The 21,287-nt window shown below is 38.2% G+C and overlaps 1 protein-coding gene across 1 annotated transcript in view; it reads right to left on the bottom strand.

Annotated features, from left to right (window-relative positions):
* Positions 1–20,011, bottom strand: part of lpar1 (lysophosphatidic acid receptor 1) — a 77,201-nt gene extending 57,190 nt beyond the window's left edge. The window contains exon 1 of the mRNA XM_056466722.1: positions 19,749–20,011. The gene's annotated coding sequence lies outside the window, so the exon portion shown is untranslated. The remainder of the gene's footprint in view (positions 1–19,748) is intronic.
* Between the last annotated feature and the right edge of the window lie 1,276 nt (positions 20,012–21,287).

The following is a 21,287-nucleotide window of genomic DNA, read 5'->3' as shown; positions in this document are numbered from 1 at the left end:
TTTATTCATCAGGGGTCGTCACAGCGGAATAAAGCACCAACTTATCCAGCATTTGTTTTACACAGCGGATGCCCTTCCAGCTGCAACCCAGTACTGGCAAATATCCATACACACTCATTCACACACATAGACTACAGCCAATTTAATTTATTCATTCATTTACTTTTCAACTTAGTCCCTATATTTATCTGGGGTCGCCACAGCAGAATGAACCGCCAACTTATCCAGCATATATTTTACGCAGCGAATGCCCTTCCAGCCGCAACTTATCACTGGGAAACATCCATACACACTCATATACTACGTTCAATTTTAGCATACCAAATTCACCTGTACCACATGTCTTTGGACTTGTGGGGGAAATCAGAGCACCCAGAGTAAACCAACGCGAACACAGGGAGATCAAACTTTACACAGAAATGCCAACTGACCCAGCCGAGGCTTGAACCAGCGACCTTCTTGCTGTGAGGCAAACGTGGTACCCACTGCACCACCACGTCTCCCTACAGCCAATTTAGTTTATTCAATTCACCGTGTGACCAGAAGATGCTCATAATTTTGTGATGTTCAAGTGCATCAGCCAGATGGGATTAAAACGTTGCCATGTGAATCGTACACTTGGTTAATGTTAAAAGGTGAAAATAAATGTTTAAAGCACAATGTTCTCTTACCAGTCCTGATTCTAGCACAAGCCCACAGTGTTTAGTGCAGTTTTGCTTTCAATCAGAGTTTAAATGAAAGCTTTCCATAATTTTTCATCAGCTTTGTTTACATCCACACATTTTTTGCACATTTTAGAATTTCATATAAATAAATCCTAAATGAGACGGCATGGTGGCACAGTGGGTAGCGCTGTCGCTTCACTGCAAGAAAGTTGCTGGCTCGAGCCTTGGCTGGGTCAGTTGGCATTTTTGTGTGGAGTTTGCATGTTCTCCCCATGTTGGCATGGGTTTATTCCGCTGTGGCGACCCCTGATTAATAAAGCGATTAAGCCAAAAAGAAAATGAATGAATGAATAAATCCTGAACGGAGACACCAAGATACACATACATAGATACACATACATAAATGTGCATAACTTTAACTGCTATTTTACACTATTTCATATTCTCCAAACGTCAGAGCAATAAAAAAAAATGCAGAGCGTTCAGTGCTGAGCACAAAATGCAAGCTTAACGCTTCGCTATGCTGCTGGCATTTAAAAACATAATGTGCAGCTTTCATTTAAACACTTCGGTGGACACATGCCTTAAGTATGGATTCTGGCAAAATATGTGCATCTCCAGTGATCATGAATGATCATGTTTTTCTGAAACATCAGTCTGGACGAGGAGCATTTTTATTTAAAAACACTGTTTTAAAACAAAAACACACTAAAGTTAAAGGCACCTGAAACAGAACACCATTGTTTCAAACACTTGCATTGAATAATATCCTGACACAACTCTGATAAATAGTAACAAGCAATTAAAATACTACTGTTAGCCTATGGGTAAAAGGTCGACCAGGTGGTTAAGATGCCTGAAAGACACTGAGCACAACCATAACAACACAGATACATTTTAAAACGAAAATGCACTAATGTAAATTGCACCTTTGTAAACCTGTACGTGTCACGGTTGCAGGTTTGTGCGCTTTCCGGAGTATCTGTTTTGTCACATGGGTTTGTGTTGTTTGTTTTTCCACGTGTATTTGTTTGGTCACGTGTTATGACGGCACTCAGCTGTTTGATTGATCACCAGCTGAGGTTCATTACTGAGCCTATATCTGGGCTACGTTTCTATGTCTCTATGTCAGTTCGTTGTGTTTGCTTATGTGTATCTGTGTTGTGCTCAGGACTAGAAGAGTGACTGCTGGTATCGTTCGTCCCTCTGTTCCTGCCCCTGAGTTCCAGTGTCCTCACCCTCTTTTTGTAGCCCTGTTGGCTTATTTTTCACTGTTACCATTAAATATCTCACTTGCATTTGGATCCATCTCTGTACTCTTATTTCACACGTGACAGAACGAACTGACCTTGTCATGGATACAGCGAGTGCATCCCAGATCTCTGAGTTCGTCTCGCTCAGTAACGCCAGGATTGACCAGCAGGATGAGGCATTAGCTACCACCGCTCAGGCGATTCAGGCTCTGGTCGGCCAGGTCTCCTTGCTCACCACTCAGGTCCAACAGCTGGTTACAGGAGCGGCACAAGCTGAGACCGCACCAGCCCCTGTAGTGTTGCCAGCACCAATGGCTACTAATCACCTTGTTGAACCTCGCCTTCCTCCTCCAACCTGCTATTCCGGAGAGCCTCACCTATGCCGGTCCTTTCTCTCCAAGTGTTCTTTGTACATCACGTTGCAACCGTCGTTGTTCTCCACGGAGCAGGCTAAGGTTGCCTTTGTCATCACTCTCCTTTCGGGTAAGGCGGCTCAATGGGGAACTACAGCCTGGGAACAGAAACTGCCATGCTGTTCTACCTTCGAGCTGTTCTCCAAAGAGCTTAAGAAGGTGTTTGATCGGGCCGCTTCCGGGAGAAGATTAGGCCGCCCGAATCCTCGCTGAACTCCGTCAGGGAAATCGGAGCGTGGCGGACTACTCTATTGAGTTTCGGACTTTGGCGGCTGAGTGCGGCTGGAACGAGGAGGCGCAGTGGGACATGTTCCTGCATGGACTATCCGAGCGTCTTCAGGACGAGATCTATACTGCAGATCTTCCAAAGACCTTGGACGAGTTAGTGGATCTGTGGATGTTAGTGGACGCCCGATTGCTTCGCCGAGAGAATCGCAGGCAGCAAGTCAGGTTTTTGGAGCCGGTCTCTGGTCCTCCAGTTTTGGCTGCGGCGCCGGAAGTGGGAAGCGCTGACCCGGAACCGATGCAGGTGGGCAGGTCCCGCTTGTCCGTGCAGGAGAAGCGCCGACGGAGAGAGGAGGGACTCTGCCTTTACTGTGGTGGCACGGGACATCATGTGGTTTCCTGTCCAGTAAAAGACAACACCCATCAGTAGGTAAGAGGTTACTGATGAGTGAAATTAATCTGGATAAACCCTCTGCGGCGGCTACCTTGTTGCCCGTCACTTTATCATGGGGTTCCGGAAGCCAGAACACTCATGCCCTTGTTGATTCCGGGGCAGAGGGGAATTTCATTGATTCCAGTTTCGCTTTCAGTTTTAAACTTCCGGTTAACACCCTTTCACAACCCATTGCAGTACGCGCCCTCAGCGGACTTTCCCTTCCCACTATCAATCACTCCACTAAACCCATAAAGATGATCACGTCCGGAAATCATGTTGAAAATATAGACTGTGCTAACACACTAGTGGTTTTAGGTCATCCTTGGCTGATCCTCCATAAGCCTCACATTAACTGGGGTCTTAATACTATATTTTCGTGGAGTGAGAACTGTCATGAGTCTTGTCTTTCGTCTGCTCGTTCTGCTGTGTCTTGTTCTGTGTTTCAGGAGGAGCGCATGGACCTGTCAAACGTGCCCAGTGAGTACCTCGACCTGAAGAGAGTGTTCAGTAAGTCTCGGGCTGCTTCTCTGCCTCCTCATCGTCCCTATGACTGTGCTATAGATTTATTGCCAGGTACATCTCCGCCTAAAGGCAAACTATACTCTCTTTCTATTCCTGAGAGGGAGGCCATGAAGAAATACATTTCTGATTCTCTAGCGGCTAAGATCATTCGCCCTTCTTCTTCACCGGCGGGGGCGGGGTTCTTTTTCGTGAAAAAGAAAGATGGGTCTCTTCGTCCTTGCATAGATTATCGAGGGCTGAACAACATCACGGTGAAGAATACATATCCTTTGCCGCTGATGTCTTCAGCGTTCGAGCGTCTGCAAGGGGCATCTTTTTTCACGAAATTAGATCTCCGCAACGCATATCATTTGGTTTGCATTAAGCAGGGTCATGAATGGAATACTGCATTTAATACCCCCAGGGGTCATTTTGAATATTGTGTTCTCCCTTTTGGGCTTTCCAACGCCCCCGCAGTTTTCCAAGCACTCGTCAATGATGTGTTGCGAGATATGATAGATCAGTTTATTTATGTCTACCTGGATGACATTCTGATTTTTTCCCGTTCTCTCCAGGAACATGTGCAGCACGTCAGGCGAGTGCTTCAGAGGCTGCTAGAGAATGGGCTTTTTGTCAAAGCGGAGAAATGCGTGTTTCATGCACAGTCTGTTCCTTTTTTAGGACACATTGTGTCGGTCGAGGGGGTGCGCATGGATCCAGAGAAGATTCAGGCTGTGGTGAATTGGCCAATTCCGGAGTCTCGTAAGGCCCTGCAGAGATTTCTGGGCTTCGCCAATTTTTACCGGCGTTTTATTCGCAATTTCAGCCAGCTCGCCGCTCCTCTGACGTCCTTAACCTCCTCCAAGACTTCCTTCAGGTGGTCGAGTGCAGCACAGGCTGCATTCACAAAATTAAAGGGCCGCTTTGTTTCAGCCCCCATTCTGGTGACTCCTGATCCCTCCCGGCAGTTTGTGGTGGAGGTTGACGCGTCAGAGGTGGGGGTGGGCGCTATCCTGTCCCAGCGTGCATCCTCGGATGACAGAATTCATCCTTGCGCCTTTTTTTTCACACCGATTATCTCCCGCAGAACGTAATTACGACATTGGTAATAGGGAGATGTTGGCTGTCAAACTCGCTTTGGAGGAGTGGCGTCATTGGTTGGAGGGTTCGGGGGTTCCCTTTATCGTTTGGACCGACCATAAGAACCTTGAATACATCAAGTCTGCCAAACGACTTAGCTCCAGGCAGGCTCGGTGGGCATTATTTTTCGGACGATTCGACTTTACCATCTCTTATCGACCGGGTTCTAAGAACATCAAACCCGATGCGTTATCCCGTCTTTTTGATTTTTCCGAGCGCAATACGTCTCTTGAGCCCATCGTTCCTCAGAGGATTTGTATTTCTGCGGTGACATGGGAGATCGAGAGCAGGGTTCGCACAGCCCTGGATGGGGTAACGCCCCCGGCCGGATGCCCACCCAGCCGCTTGTTTGTGCCGGAGGAGATTCAGTCTGACGTCATTTGATGGGGACATTCCTCCAAAGTGGCTTGTCATCCTGGGGTGAGTCGTACTATATTTTTGGTTAAACAGCGATTCTGGTGGCCAGCTATGGCACGGGACATACGTGAGTTTGTTTTGGCCTGTTCCGTTTGTGCTGTTTCTAAGACTTCTAATCGACCTCCCGCTGGACTCCTTCATCCTCTGTCAGTGCCTTCGAGACCCTGGTCGCACATTTCGCTAGATTTTGTCACAGGTCTCCTGCCATCTGGTGGCAATACGGCTGTTTTGACCGTGGTGGACCGGTTCTCGAAGGCTACTCACTTTATCCCTCTGCCCAAATTACCCTCAGCCAGAGAGACAGCGGATGCTGTCATAAATCACGTCTTTCGCATTCATGGCCTCCCGACGGACGTGGTTTCTGACAGGGGGCCTCAGTTTGTCTCTAAATTTTGGAGAGAATTTTGTCGTTTATTGGGGGCGTCTGCAAGTCTTTCTTCTGGTTTCCATCCTCAGAGTAACGGACAGACTGAGAGGGCCAACCAGGATCTCGAGCGTATGTTACGTTGTTTGGTTTCCCAGAATCCCACCTCTTGGAGTCAGCAGCTCCCATGGGTGGAGTACGCACACAACTCATTGCCAGTGTCAGCCACGGGCCTTTCTCCGTTTCAGTGTAGTTTAGGTTACCAGCCACCAGTTTTTCCCAGTCTGGAATCCGAAGTCGCGGTCCCCTCCGCTCACGCCTTTGTCCAGAGGTGCCGACGCACTTGGAACAGGGCCAGACAGACCCTCCTCCAAGTGGGTGCGCGCACCAAGGCTAAAGCCGATCGCCACCGGTCTAAGCCTCCCGTTTACGTCGTCGGTCAAAAAGTGTGGCTTTCAACCAAGAATATTCCCTTGCGTTCCGTATGTAATAAACTTGCACCTAAATTTATTGGCCCATTCACTGTCATCAAAATCATTAGTCCGGTGGCAGTCCGCCTCAAACTTCCTCCAGCGTACAGGAGAATACATCCCGTGTTTCATGTTTCCAAATTAAAGCCCGTTTTTCATACGGCCATTAACCCGCCCAGTCCGGTCCCTCCCCCGCCGCGTCTCGTAGATGGGGAGACCGTTTATTCGGTTAAGCGCATTCTGGATTCAAGACGGAGGGGGCGAGGATTTCAGTACTTGGTGGACTGGGAAGGTTACGGTCCAGAGGAGAGAAGTTGGGTTCCGGCTAGGGACATATTGGATCACTCTCTTATCGATGAATTCAATCGCCAGGTAAGCTCTTCTGGGAGCACCAGGAGGTGCTCTTAAGAGGAGGGGTATTGTCACGGTTGCAGGTTTGTGCGCTTTCCGGAGTATCTGTTTTGTGACATGGGTTTGTGTTGTTTGTTTTTCCACGTGTATTTGTTTGGTTACGTGTTATGACGGCACTCAGCTGTTTGATTGATCACCAGCTGAGGTTCATTACTGAGCCTATATCTGGGCTACGTTTCTATGTCTCTATGTCAGTTCGTTGTGTTTGCTTATGTGTATCTGTGTTGTGCTCAGGACTAGAAGAGTGACTGCTGGTATCGTTCGTCCCTCTGTTCCTGCCCCTGAGTTCCAGTGTCCTCACCCTCTTTTTGTAGCCCTGTTGGCTTATTTTTCACTGTTACCATTAAATATCTCACTTGCATTTGGATCCATCTCTGTACTCTTATTTCACACGTGACAGTACGGTAGCAAACTTCTTTGAATATATATGAGAATGTAGTTTCTATCCATATCAAGCAAGGAAATACCAAACTTTTTCCATCAGTCTAGGTGCACAATGTAACTACAGAAGAGTCAAACTGGAAATAGAAAAATAATCAAAACTGTTTGGTCATTTTCGAGAGAGATGCTAATGGTCTAATTCAATTCAATAATCTTTGCTAAGCTAAGCTAAATGTCGTCAAATACCCCTGTATTCACATGTAGGGTGAGATAACACAGTTCAAGCCAGAAATCCTCAAGTTCTTGAGAAAGTCAAGATAATGAAAGGCACATTTGAGTCTTTGTGTTTAATCTATTTTTTTTAAGATCTTGGCATGAACATTGTTTTACTACATTCTAGTAAATGAAACCTCCTTAGAATTGTTTTTTCAGTGTAGTTATCTCACTGAATTATGGGATTGTCAAGGCAGAACAGTGTTTGCACCTTGATATGACGCATCTGGTGCAGTACTTTCACTTTCCTTGGAAGTCTTGAAAAGCTATCATCTGATCTAATGATTCCCACAACACAGATGCCAGAATGATTATGAAACTCAAGGTTGGCAAACACTCTTGGTTAAAAGTAAATAGGACAAAAGGTGATTTAACAGATTTTTCCATTACTCTGGGGTCTAGGTTTCATTCTCCTCACTCCAGACTATTCTTTATTGTGTATGGTCTTTAGATTCAAGTACTTTCCAAATGGTAGCCCCTGACAAACTTTTATTAAGTTTTTGCTCAGAGTGGGTCAGCGGGGTTCAATTTTGTGGTAAGTTTTGAGGTTTTGCTTTTGCGGCATTCAGAAATACTTACTTAAAGTATCCATCTGTCTCTATTAACAGAATAATTTATCCAGAAAACAAATTAAGGCTTAATTTAGGGTTGAGAAACTGACTAAATATGTATGGGAGCTTGTCTATTACTAATCCATACATGTGTACATAGGTAAATAAATAACTATTTTTGATATTATAATTTTGACTTTTGGGCGACGCGGTGGTGCAGTAGGTAGTGCTGTTGCCTTACAGCAAGAAGGTCGCTGGTTCGAGCCTCGGCTGGGTCAGTTGGCATTTCTGTGTGGAGTTTGCATGTACTCCCCTCGCTTGCGTGGGTTTCCTTAGGGTGCTCCACTTTCCCCCACAAGTGCAAAGACATGCAGTCCAGTTGAATTGGGTAAGCTAAAAAATTGTCCGTAGTGTATGTGTGTGAATGAGTGTGTATGAGTGTTTTCCAGTGTTGGGTTGTGGCTGGAAGGGCATCAGCTGCAGAAAACATATGCTGGATAAGTTGGCGGTTCATTCCGCTGTGGCAACCCCAGATTAATAAAGGGACTAAGCCAAAAAGAAAATAAATAAATGAATAATTCCGATTTTTTATCTTACAATAGTAAGTTTAGTGATCACATTGTTGTGCCTTTTTAAAATCAGAATCGCAAGTTTTTACCTCTATATTGCATACTCAAATTTTAGTTACTGAGTTATTAAACCACAAACAGTCAGAATGGTAAAATATAAACATGATATTTAAAAGAAATTTTAAGAAATTAAGTCACAATTATGGAAATAGCTATAAACTCACAATGAGTCGGAAATAAATATGATAAATAGTTTTATATAATAATAACAATAATAATAATAATAATAACAACAATTATTATTATTGTTATTATATTCTTCTTCTTATTATTATTATTATTATTAACTAACTTTACAGAGTTATAAACAAATATGAGACGTCAAGATCTATTACATGTTTGGCATCATACATCTGTCATTACTGGCATAACATGATGTCATTTTAACCAAACTCATTGTCTAGTGAAAATTAATCAGTCGGGAGCAGCATGAACATTTTTCAAAACATTTGCATTGTGTTAAATGGCGGAAAGAATGTCGTATGGCTTTTGAACAGCATGAGGATAAAAGGCATTTTTATTTCTGAGACTTCTTATCAGCTTTTCCCATGACAAATTAACAAATTAAATTGTTTTGGTGTTGTGAAACATGTGGCTGCAGTTCTGGCATAGACCTTCTTGTAACCATGACTTTTCTCAGCCTCATATAAACATAATTTAATATATTTTACAGCTGACACACTGTTTATGACAATCAGCACAGTGATTAACCTGTCCAGCTGCATTTGTTATTGTAATGTGGTAATTTTTAGCTCCTATGAAGTAGTTCTGTTATCTTACTCATCCTTGGTTCAACATTGTTTACATAGTTTCACTCTTAAGGATATTAAGCAACACAGGTTCATGAAAAAATATGTGTCTGATGTGACATCTTTGCACAAGTGATTTTAGTTGCTTCACTAAAAAAAAGGATTTAATCACTTTACTTTAAAAAAGCGAGTAAACCCATTGCCTTAAAAGCAACAAGATAATTTTACCTTTAAAAAGCCAGTTAACCCAGTGACTTAACTTTTATAATGATGCATATACTTTTTTTTTTACTTAATAATTATAAGGCAATGACTTTACTCTTTTTTTAAGTAAACGATTTACTTTTTACTGTGTTCTAGCATAGTTACGCAGTTAAATTTCCAGTGAGCAGTGGAGTAAAGTCTTAAACTACCAATCCGCAAATTACTGTAACTGAGTATTTTTTTCCTCAGAAACTTCACTTTACTAAGTAGTTTTAAAAATGTGTACTTTTACATTTCATTTGAGTACATTTTTAGTCCTGTATCAATAGTTTTACTCCACAATTTTCCTTCAACCTGCAGTCCATACTTTGTTTTGTACTTATATAGTTCTTATATTTGATTGGATAAGTAGAATAATCAGTCCTGTGAATCCCATCCTGTCAAATCTTGCACAGATAAAAAAGTGGCGAAGCTTTAAAAGTGTCCAAGAAGACACAAAGTCATTACACACAATGACCGAGAGACTGTTTAGATGACAACGAAGATGAAGATGTCTACTGCATGAAGACTTAAATTACCAAATGGCCTTAAACAATCACTAAATTCCCTACAGAATGTTACGTTTTCAAACAAACATGCTCAAATAGCATACAAATGTATCAATCTTACACATCGTAATACTCACTACTCTTGTGCTTTAAAAGGGCTACTTTTTACTCATACTTTGAGCTATATTTACAACTGATACCATTACTCTACTTACACTACGTTTTTGAGCAAGTAATGGTACTTTTACTTGAGTATGATTTTACAGTACTGTTTCCACCACTGCCAGTGAGTGGAACAAAAAAGTTAAGTTGTTTTCATATCAGATAACAGTGACTGTTGCAGTGTTTTATATGTTCATTTTTGCATGCATCACTGATGCTAAAAAAGTTAATGCTTTATTGTGCTCAAAAAAAATAAATAAATAAAATAAATTATGAAATGAAAAACTTTTAATGCTTTGGCTGTTTATTTATTTTAATGACAATTTTGGGAAATGTTTGAAAACGTTTGAAAACAAATGCCTCTGAATCAAAACAATACCTTTAAACTTGAAAATAAATTAGATAATTGACTGATCTGTGAATGTAGTTTATATGAAAACATGCTTTTGAAAAGATTTGCGTAAAATTAACAAAGATAAAAACTAAGAAACATGTTTTTTCTTTGTTGAGTTTACACAAATCACCACAGAAAAAAAAATATATAATAATTTTAGTACACTATTGTAGTGTAAACATATCCTTAACCTTACTCTAATCCCAATCAAATAGTGTTATAAGAAATATACATTTGCAAAATACAATTTCTTTACCAAAACAGAAACACCAGTTTACATGTTTTTTTTTACATGGCTTTTGTATCGCTGTGTTTCACAAGACTATTATACAAATGTAACACTAACCCAGATGAGCTACCTACCAATACTGAAAGAGCCAGGCAGTAGTACATATTATAGTAAGTGCTTTGAGTGATAATAACATAGTATTTTACAAGTAAACATGAGTGAATGATGAGACTAGTAATTGATAATCTGTCCCATAATCATACGTTGCCTAAAGGGATTAAAAGTTGTTGCTGTTTTGCTGTTTCAAGCATATCAGCTGAAAACTTTCATAACAAGTTTAAAAAAAAAAAAACATCAGTAAAGCCCAGATTGTTGTTACAAATATAGTAGAGCTTACATTGTAATAACAGTGACTCCGCCTTGTTAAACTTCACAGCTCAAATTATGTCTTGCTGTGCCACTCACTTTAATAGGCCAATCCTGAGATCTGACTTGAGTTTATTCTTCTTATTTTGTATATATTTTTTTCTTTTAAGCCTTTACAAGCCTTTCAAGCACTCCTGCTAAAAATTTAGCCCACATAAATTGTTTACAACCACGTAACAAAAAAAATTGTAAATGCAAGGAATCATCTTTGAATGTTTTTTTTTCAGTGTACCCCAAATATGAGTATTTTTAATGTGACCGTTATTTAGTTTCCATGGTGACGTGAACCACAGCAGGTTAATGCATATATCATTTTTTGTTTCATTTCTTCCTTTTCTTCAAATATTTGGGCGGGGTGTTGGTGTCGCGGATGAAATTGGAAAAATTGAAGACCAGGGTGGTCGCGGATATAACTGAGGACGCGGGTGGTGAGGGAGGTGTCGCGGACGCCGCCCTCTCTATTCTACTGCCCTAGGCGCGAATATAACTGCTGAGGACGCGGGTGCTGAGGGAGGTGTCGCGGACTCCGCCCTCTCTATTCTGCCGCCCTAGGCGCGGATATAACTGCTGAGGACGCAGGTGGTGACACACCACCCGCGTCCTCCGTTATATCCGCAACCACAGTTATATCCAGAATAGCTGAACTATTTTGAAACTTGACCGTTGCATGTGTGTACAGCTGAACAGCTGACGATCCGTAAACAAAGCGGCACGTGTCACGTTTTCAACGTGGCTTTACACGCGATATAAAGACTTAACCTGATACAGTACACGCGGTTACAAGTAACAAAACACAACTATAATTTGCAAGCTAGAGTAAACGAGGCAACAATTTTAATCGCACATACTTACACTTGTAAAATGGGGGAAGAAACTGATCCATGATGCACTGATCCATGTTCTGACAGTCTTTACTGATCCTTCCTTTAACAAACGGCTGATGAAGTCTCCTTTGTAAGCATCTAGTTTCCAGAAGCACTCGAACTGCTCAAGGCTGGGCTATATTGCTGAGGTTTCATCTTTAGGTAGACTGTCGATAATATCCATCTGCACAGCGTGACTTCATTCAACCGGTGTGTGTGTGTGTGTGTGTCTTTTTTCTTTGTTAGTGGGCGGGGCCGCAGGTTTCAAATCTCCCAGGTTTGCGCACGCAACTTCTTGTGTTTCGTAGCTGCATCATCACGAAACACCAAATGACTCGTTATCAAGACGACTCGTTTGAAGCACTATGAGTCTACTCTTTTATAGATGAATCAATAGTTTTAAACACTGTACACTTACAGATTTAAGCCTTAGCTGGATATTTCACTCCACTTAGAGCTGTGTTACACACTACATGGAAGGGCATTTTCAAAAACCCATAATATGGGCTCTTTAAGGCACAATCCAGTGCTAGTATCAGCATCTTTGTGTTGCCTCCTTAAAAAAATGCTTAGTAAAATAGTTTGTGTTTTTATTCCACTACACTGACTATGCTAAATTCTTTTGACTAGATTTTATTTATTTTTTACTTTTTTTTTTTAACAAAATGACACAAGCTGTATTCAAGGTCAGACAAACTAATAGCACACTGAGAACATAATGGAGGTAATGCTGAATAAAAAAACAAATAAAAAATAAACAGATTTTTATCATGTAAGATTATAGTCATCACACTGAATGTTCTAACACCACTGTAATTGTACAGGACAAAGTGCTAAATGGTTTAAAAAAAGAAATTCTAGTGTCTTGAGGCATAGTCGCAAATTAAAACTTAAATAAACGATTAATGAGCATTTTGTGTGATCCTTAAATATGCTCCACTTCTTGTGTATAATAATATGCTGCCTATATGATTTTATTTATCCCAATTAGAGCCTCACAATTCATTATTATTTTAGTGCTACAGTAGTGTCATGTAATACACACACAAATGATGGATTTGTGAGTCACAACTGAGTGTATTACATGATACCCACCACTAAAAAATATAATAATGAATTCTGAGGCTCTAATTGGGGATACAGAATCATATACAGTGTAGGCATTACATAAATAGGCACCAGAGATATGGAAGATTACTGTTAAAATGAATGTGATCTCTTGTGATGAACTTGATATATTATTCTAAAATTGTGTCAGATGATGATTTAAATGCATTATCAATCATTCACATCACAGAAAGGGAAGTTCAGGGTAAAGCTGAAGGGTGATTTAGTGCACTCTTGAAGAGGCCTGTTGTGTCACAGTTGTGTCTGTATCTTTATACATATGCGCTGCAAACTCTCAAGTTTCTAACATTGCATCATTTTAGGCATCGTGCCAGGTCAGATATGAGGAACACATTGTAATGCAAACAAATTACAGGCATGCTATTAAGATACTAATTTTACTCATTAATGTGTCCAGGACTGGAAAAAACTGTAATATAAAACTGATTTTATAGGATTTATTTCATTATGCCATTATTTCCATAACAAAATTGAGAATTACCCTACATCTAAAGAGCTACGGATTGTGTTAAAATATATTTGCGCCGCCCCATAGACTATTATATTCAATGATATTTTTATTGGAATTGTTTATATTCATTTTTACTTTGCAGTGAAACACCCTACTCCTGCAAGTCAGCACAACAGTCCAGTTCAATTCATTTCACACTGTGATTTTGTCTTTGAAGTGAACCAGACGAGGCACCATAAACACCAGTAGTACATAAAACAATCTAAAGATAACAGCTTGACACCAACATCACAACAAATCATTATCCTAGGAAGATATTACACAGCTTTCAAACCCACACACCTCAAACCTTCACATCTATCAAAAGAGCATGACTTATATATACTACAGACCGGGTGGTCATTAAAATAGCACACAATAGAGCTCAAGCCATGCCCAGTCCACCTATTTTATTTCCAGAGCATCTAATTGAAGGCCATTGAACACATGTTGGGGTTTGATCGATGTCTCTTCAGCAGCTTCCAGGTTTAATCAAGTTCATTTCTTTTTATATGTGCCATTTTAGCAGTGCATTCAATAACAAAATAGCTAATTAAATTAAATGTAATGCATTTAAATAAATGAATGATAGAACAAATGAATAAAGTAACAAATAAACAAATAAAATAAAAATAGCACAATGGATGCTGTGTCAAGACAAAAATACACTTTGAACTATTGGTCTCACTTACTGTAAGTAAAATTATCCAAAATTCTTTTTCGAGCAAGTACATAACTAGCCAGTGTTACGTCCTCACCTTAGCTCAATTGACAATGGCAAGCTTGTTATATTGTTTTATAATCGGATTGGTTCCTATATCTGAAACTTACAACAACACATACCCTACATAACACATTTCAGATTCACAAAAATGTACACAGCGCTCTTTAGTGGGTTTGTTATTTTTAACGTGCACAGAAACGGATCCAGAGCAACTCATCCTCTATTTTGCAAAAAATGTAGGCCAAGGAAACAATGAGCTTGGGTTTGTTTGATTGGTTTATGAATCGGCCATCATGATAATGCCTTTTCAAAACTACATAGACTAATCTGTTTTGTATAAATTGAAAATGGTTGTTTCAAACATCTTAAAGGAACACTACTTTTTTTTTTTTTTAAACTCTCTCCTAGAGTTAATTAATTTTAATTTTTTTATCCATTCAGCAGATTTCTTGTTCTTTTTCATTTTTAGCTTAGCTTGGCATAATGAATTGAATTGGATTTGACCAGTAGTATTTCATTCCAAGGATGTCACAGTGGCACAGTCAGTAGCACGATCGCCTCACAGCAAGAAGGTCGCTGGTTCGGGCCTCGGCTGGGTCAGTTGGCATTTCTGTGTGAAGTTTGCATTTTCTTGTGGGTTTCCTCTGGGTGCTCCGGTTTTCCCCACAAGTCCAAAGACATGTGGTGCTATAGGTGAATTGAGAAGCAAAATTGTTCATAGTGTATGAGTGTGAATGGATGTTTCCCTGTGATGCAAGGGCATCCGCTGCGTAAAATATATGCTGGATAAGTTGGCGGTTCATTCTGCTGTAGTGACCCCAGATTATTAAAGGCACTGAGCCGAAAAGAAAATGAATGAATGAATGAATGAATGAATTTCATTCCAAAAAAATATCAAAGAAGAGTTCTGTATAATTTTTCTATTTAAAGCTTAAGACTTCTGTAGTTAATAAAAATGACCAAAAATGAAAAATTGCTAGCAACAGATTTTATCTTGAAACCTTAACTTCAGAAAATTTTAAACCAATCTCAGAACTTTATATACTTTTTCTATGACCAATATTCTTTTATATAAATTAAATTACTGCCTAACAAAAAATGCATAAGCAACCAATTCATTAATCAATCATACCAGTAATACGGTTCAGCCAACATAAATACTGCATAATTTATTGACTTAAAGATATCGGCCTAATTTTGTTATCAGACCCATAAGTCAGAATTATTAGCCCCCTTTGCATTTTTTTTCTTTTTAAAATATTTCTTAAAGGATGTTTAACAGAGCAAGGAAATTTCACAGTCCAATAATATTTTTTTTCTTCTGGGGAAAGTCTTGTTTGATTTACTTCAGCTAGAATAAAAGCATTTTTTTTTACCATTTTTAGGTCAAAATTATCAGCCCCTTTAAGCTTTTTTTTTTTTGATAGTCTACAGAACAAACCAGCATTATACAATAACTTGCCTAATTACCCTAACCTGCCTAGTTAACCCAATTAACCTAGTTAAGCCTTTAAATGTCACTTTAAGCTGCATAGAAGTGTTTTGAAAAATATTTTGTAAAAATATTGTTTACTGTCATCATGGCAAAGATAAAATAATTCAGTTATTAGAAATGAGTTATTAAAACTATAATGTTTAGAAATGTGTTGAAAAAATGTTCTCTCCGTTAAACAGAAATTTGGGAAAATTTAAGCAAGGGGGCTAATAATTTAGGGGGGCTAATAATTCTGACTTCAACTGTACAAACAAATATACGATTTTGAATATTGAAATAATATAAACAGAATATGTGCCACCACACTTGTCACATACATAAATAAATATGAATAGCCCTCAACAGAGCTGCAGACAAGCTGTCAGATCCGCCCAGTCCACCTCTTTTAATTGAAGGGCACTGAACACATTCGAGGGTTTGATATCTCTGTTCAGCAGCTCTGACACCAACAGGAAGGGCAGAAACCAGCACTGGCAGTCTAGATCTGCCCAAATCCACAGCTGCACCCGGCCTGACCTGAGAGGCGATGGAGGACCCTGTGTGTTTTCATTAAAGGGAGGCTTTCCTGCTTTCCTGTCTCAGTCTGGAGGGCGACAGACCAGTCACTGGATGTATTAAAAACCTTGGCACTAAACGTGTTAAGTCTAGCCATTTGAAAATAACACAATGAAGGCTTAAAAAACAATGATGCATGCATTGCACTTCAGATGCATTAGACACACGTCCAATCTGTTCAAGATCAAAAGTCAAGAGTTTGAGATGACAGGCAGTCTCAGAAAGTTTAATATTGTGTTTGTTGTTGTCACTGCACATCATTCGTATATCTTTGTGTATTACGAATAAATGAATGAATAAATAAATAGATAGATAAATAGATACATACATAAGCAAACACACAAATAAATAAATAAATAAACAAAATAAATATATAAATAAATACAAACTTTCACTCAAAACATATAAAATGTAAATTACGGAAATTGTAAAACAAAAGTAGTTTTGGCATTAATTTTGGCATTAATGTCTAGTGTATAAAAAAACCTAAATAAATATTTAAATATAAAATGTTATTATATTTTAAAGGACTAAAAAACTTTATATTATATATTTATGTCAAATATAATAATATAAATATTATGAAATAACTTTCTGTGGCTGCTTGTGATAGCTAGTATAAACAAATAAATAAGTAAACTGATTAATTAAAGTAAATAAATAAATAAATAAACAGGCAAACAAACAAATAAATAAATAAATACATTTTAAGTGTATATAAATATACAGTTGAAGTCAGAATTATTAGCCCCCCCTGTTTATTTTTTTCCCCAATTTCTGTTTAACGGAGAGATTTTTTCAACACATTTCTAAACATAATAGTTTTAATAACTCATGTCTAATAAATGATTTATTTTATCTTTGTCATGATGACAGTAAATAATATTTGACTAGATATTTTTCAAGATACTTCTTAAAGCTTAAAGTGACATTTAAAGGCTTAATTAGGTTAACTAGGCAGGTTAGGGTAATTAAGCAAGTTATAGTATAACGATGGTTTGTTCTGCAGACTATCGAAAAAATTGGCTAAATGGGCTAATAATTTTGACCTTAAAATAGCTTTTAAAAAAATATATTATCAGACATACTGTGAAAATTTCCTTGCTCTGTTAAACATCATTTGGGAAATATTTAAAAAAGAATAAAAAATTCAATGGGGGGCTAATAATTCTGACTTCAACTGTATGTGTGGGATATAGAAAAAGTAATTTAAAAGTTTCCTCTCATAATAATAATAATAATAATAATAATAATAATAATAATAATAATAATAATAATAATAATAATAATATTCAGAAAATATTTATTGAAATTAACAAGCATGCAAATAAAGTAATAAAACAAAATAAAAGCTAAATTAATTCTAACATTTAAATGGAAACATTTTTAAATTTAAATATTAAAATTACTGCTAAATAAATGTTTAAAATAAATATGTTGTACTTTTTTAGACTACTCAGGGCATTCCAGTATACCTCACGTGTTTAAAAGAACCAAATTACACTGAAGTCATGAATTCCCAATAGGAAATCAAAGGGACAGTCATCAAGCCGCTTAATTGTGGTTTCATTTGTATTCTTACTACAGCTACAGTGTGACACATCATGACTCAGTCCAACTTAACAAAAATACAAAAGTCTTTGCGCTCACTGTCATTATATCCCTCTCTGTGATCTCAGGTCCAACCAAACACTCCTACAATTTAAAGGGACAGTTCATGTAACATTTAGTTTTGCTATTTACTCACCCCTAAGTATTTCCAAGCCTCTCTCTCTTTTTTGTGCTTTGCATTCAGTTATTTTAAAAAGATGCTTTGTTTTGCACTTTTATGCAATTTTTATAGTATTTTTTATGTGAGTAATAGTTTTATTCATTAAAAAAGTAAAAATATATATTTAAAATATTTCTCACTCACTCTCTGTTGATCACAGAAGAAGTTATAAAGAATATTGGAAACAAAAGCCATTGACAAACAATAGGGGACAAAAAATAGCTATGATAATCAACTGCTACTGCATTACCAAGGATGAGTAAATGATGAGTACATTTTTCTTTTTGGGTGAACTATCTCTTCCAGCCTTCAGCATGGTGACTGTTGTGTTTTAACCTGAGCCGCTCTGCTTCAGAATGCATTATTCAAGGCGTGTTTTTCTGGGAATCGGCCAGAGCCAGGAATGTTTGTCTGCTTTCACTCTGAATTTACAACAAACCAGAGCGGGTTGTTACAGCTGTACCTCCACACATCACAGTATGAAACAACTCTCCTTTTGTTAAATGCGTTATCATCTCTGTGTGAGTGTTTAGTCTGTGTCGACAACTGGGGGAGGAATTAGTGAAAATTGGGGCAAACGATGAAGTTTGACACCTTTTGGGAACTAAAAAGAGCTTTTGAATAAGAAAGGAAGCTTTTACTGTTCTGAATCGTATATACAAAAAATATTTGCCTCTTAAATTAATGATTTGATCACCTAAAAAATATATATTATAAAAATAAAAATATATATATTAAAAGTATATTTGTCTTGAATGGTTGAGATGAAAAAAAATCTAAAAATTTCTTCTAAAATGATTAATGAGCATTATTAATATATAAAATGAGTATTAATCTCATGCTACTGTTCAGTAATTTCACTTTTATAGCAAAGAATAGGTTATTTGCATCCCATTTAAAGTGAAATAACTGAACGTAAATATAAAAGGTCGAAATAAATGCTCATTTTAGAAGAAAATATAGATAATCTGGACCTGATGTTGACTTTAAATCATCTTAGTATGAAGTATGAAATGTATATCTGTGTTTTATTACTGGTTTATAAGTTAAGAGTATATATTAAATGAAGGGAGTGGGTGAGGCCAAGTTTGTTACGTAAATCTTATTTAATTTTGTTTGTCTATTGTTTAACATATATCATATTTAAAATATAGATAAACAAATTTAAAATGTGGGATATTTAAATTATATAAAATGAGTAGGTGTGGTCATGCTTGTGACGTCAATAAATAAATGTTTATCTAAAAATAAAACAAACTACTGTACTTAATGTGAAAAAATAATCTATGCATAATAAACCATACATGTAATGTTCAGTTCGTATAGTAGGCACTTGCAGTATAAAACTACACATTACTTTTGCGAGTAGCCTACTAAAATGTTGGTACTGCAGTGGGCTACTGTCTACTCAAAGTTCACTGTTACATCCTGTACTTCTATAAGGTAAAAAGTGGATGAGTTTAGTTTTAAACAACAGTTTATTTTACGACATGTGCTATCCTTAACATATGCTTGATCTTATGAGTATACTTAAAATTAATTTGAAATATAGCCTATTTTTCTCTAAGGGTGGCACCTAGATTATAGATGGACTCACGGGATGGAATCGCCGACGCAGTCTGATTTACATCGTGTAATTTATGCATCACTGAGAGACACGTCATTAATTAGCGGCTAAAATAAATCATGATCGTTTTCGGCTTCTCAGCCTCCTCTGTCGCGCACTGCCACGCGTTACTGCCTCACACACATCAGACTTCCCTGCTGGAACTGCTGGTATTCATATTCAAACTTGTGTAACAAACATTAAAATTCTACTTATACAAGGAAAATAAAACTCATTTTAAATGTAGGTTTTTAACATTCGCATCAGAAACTTACTTGCAGTAGTGACAGTGAAATCCAACAACACAAAAAGTTATTCCAAAAACTGATTCGTAACTCCTCAGAGAAAGCGCTGGAAGGTCCAGGAATCACTTGCAGTTCTTATGAGAGATGTCTCGATTGTTGCTCAGCTCTGTTTATTCCACGGCTGTTTTGAATATTCATTTTACTCCCTCGCAGCAGCGCGCGGATTCGGCATGTGAGCAGGGATAAGTCACCTTCTCTCCCGGCCGTTACTTCAACAACTGCAGCTCTGAGAGTCAGGAGAAAGCAAGTAAACTCTCACAAGACACAGGAGGAGAGAGAGAGAGAGAGAGAGAGAGAGAGAGAGAGAGAGAGAGAGAGAGAGAGAGAGAGAGAGAGAGAGAGAGAGAGAGATGTGTGTGAGTGACGTCATCAACGCAAACACTCGCTCACTGTAGGCGCGCTGGTGTGGAGTGTATAATTGAAAACACATTGACTGCTCACTCAGTGAATTTTATGAGCTGTGAGTGAACTTCCTTTCTAACCGTGTGTATATTATCTATCTATCTATCTATCTATCTATCTATCTATCTATCTATCTATCTATCTATCTATCTATCTATCTATCTATCTATCTATCTATCTATCTATCTATCTATCTATCTATCTTAAATTCAGTTATTGTGATGTATATCAATCGACCTTACAACTTTAAGTAGTTCTACATTTATTCATTTAGCAAATACTTGGACTAATATGGATAAAATCACTTCAAATCATCAGATAGTTGTAGAATATAGATGCTCTGTTAATGTTTTATTTTTTTAATAATTAATTACATTAATTTTCCCCTTTTTGTCGTCCAAGCATATCAAGGGAGGCAAGAGTGTCTCAAAGCATATTTACACAGCAAAGGTGGCACAGGAACCAAACCTAAAGTGTCATAAATTTTCAACAATGTGTATTTACATAAAATGTTTAATGAGGCATATCACCTTTACACTTGTATTGTGGGCAGATACAGATCTTCTTTAGGGTCACCTTAAATCGTCTGTGTAAAAATGAAACAATAGTGTCTGGCTGCAGACGTGCTCATGTTCTCTCAGACATGCACTCTCAGGCACATGAGCAAGTGACATCACTGTGAGGGGTGGGGTTAGGTGTATATGTTTAAAGGGCACAAAGTTTTCCCCCTTTTTATGATTTAATATTAATATTATGGTTCTTCTGAGTGTGCCAGTTTAGGTTCAGTTCAAAACATAATTCAGATTTTTTATTATAATGTGTTACAATGTGTCATTTTGGGGGCGTGTACACAGCTTGCTGTTTTAGGGGTGTGTTGCTTCATATGAAAATTAGTTTCAAATTCCTGCCCAACGTAACAAGGGGGCGGAGCCAAGAGCTCCCCCGCTTTGTGTTTGCAACAGACAGGCAGACAGAGAGAAGCAACATGAGTGAGAGGACAAGCGTTCAGCTGTACATGTACGCCTCGGACACAGACCAAGCAGAGAGTACACAATCATTTGTGTCTTTGTATAGTTTTTCAGCCACTGGTTGCTATTTTAAAGTTCA

Source organism: Danio aesculapii, chromosome 10 (assembly GCF_903798145.1).
Source record: "Danio aesculapii chromosome 10, fDanAes4.1, whole genome shotgun sequence".
Lineage (NCBI taxonomy): Eukaryota > Metazoa > Chordata > Actinopteri > Cypriniformes > Danionidae > Danio > Danio aesculapii.
This window is presented reverse-complemented; position numbering and strand designations above follow the sequence as displayed.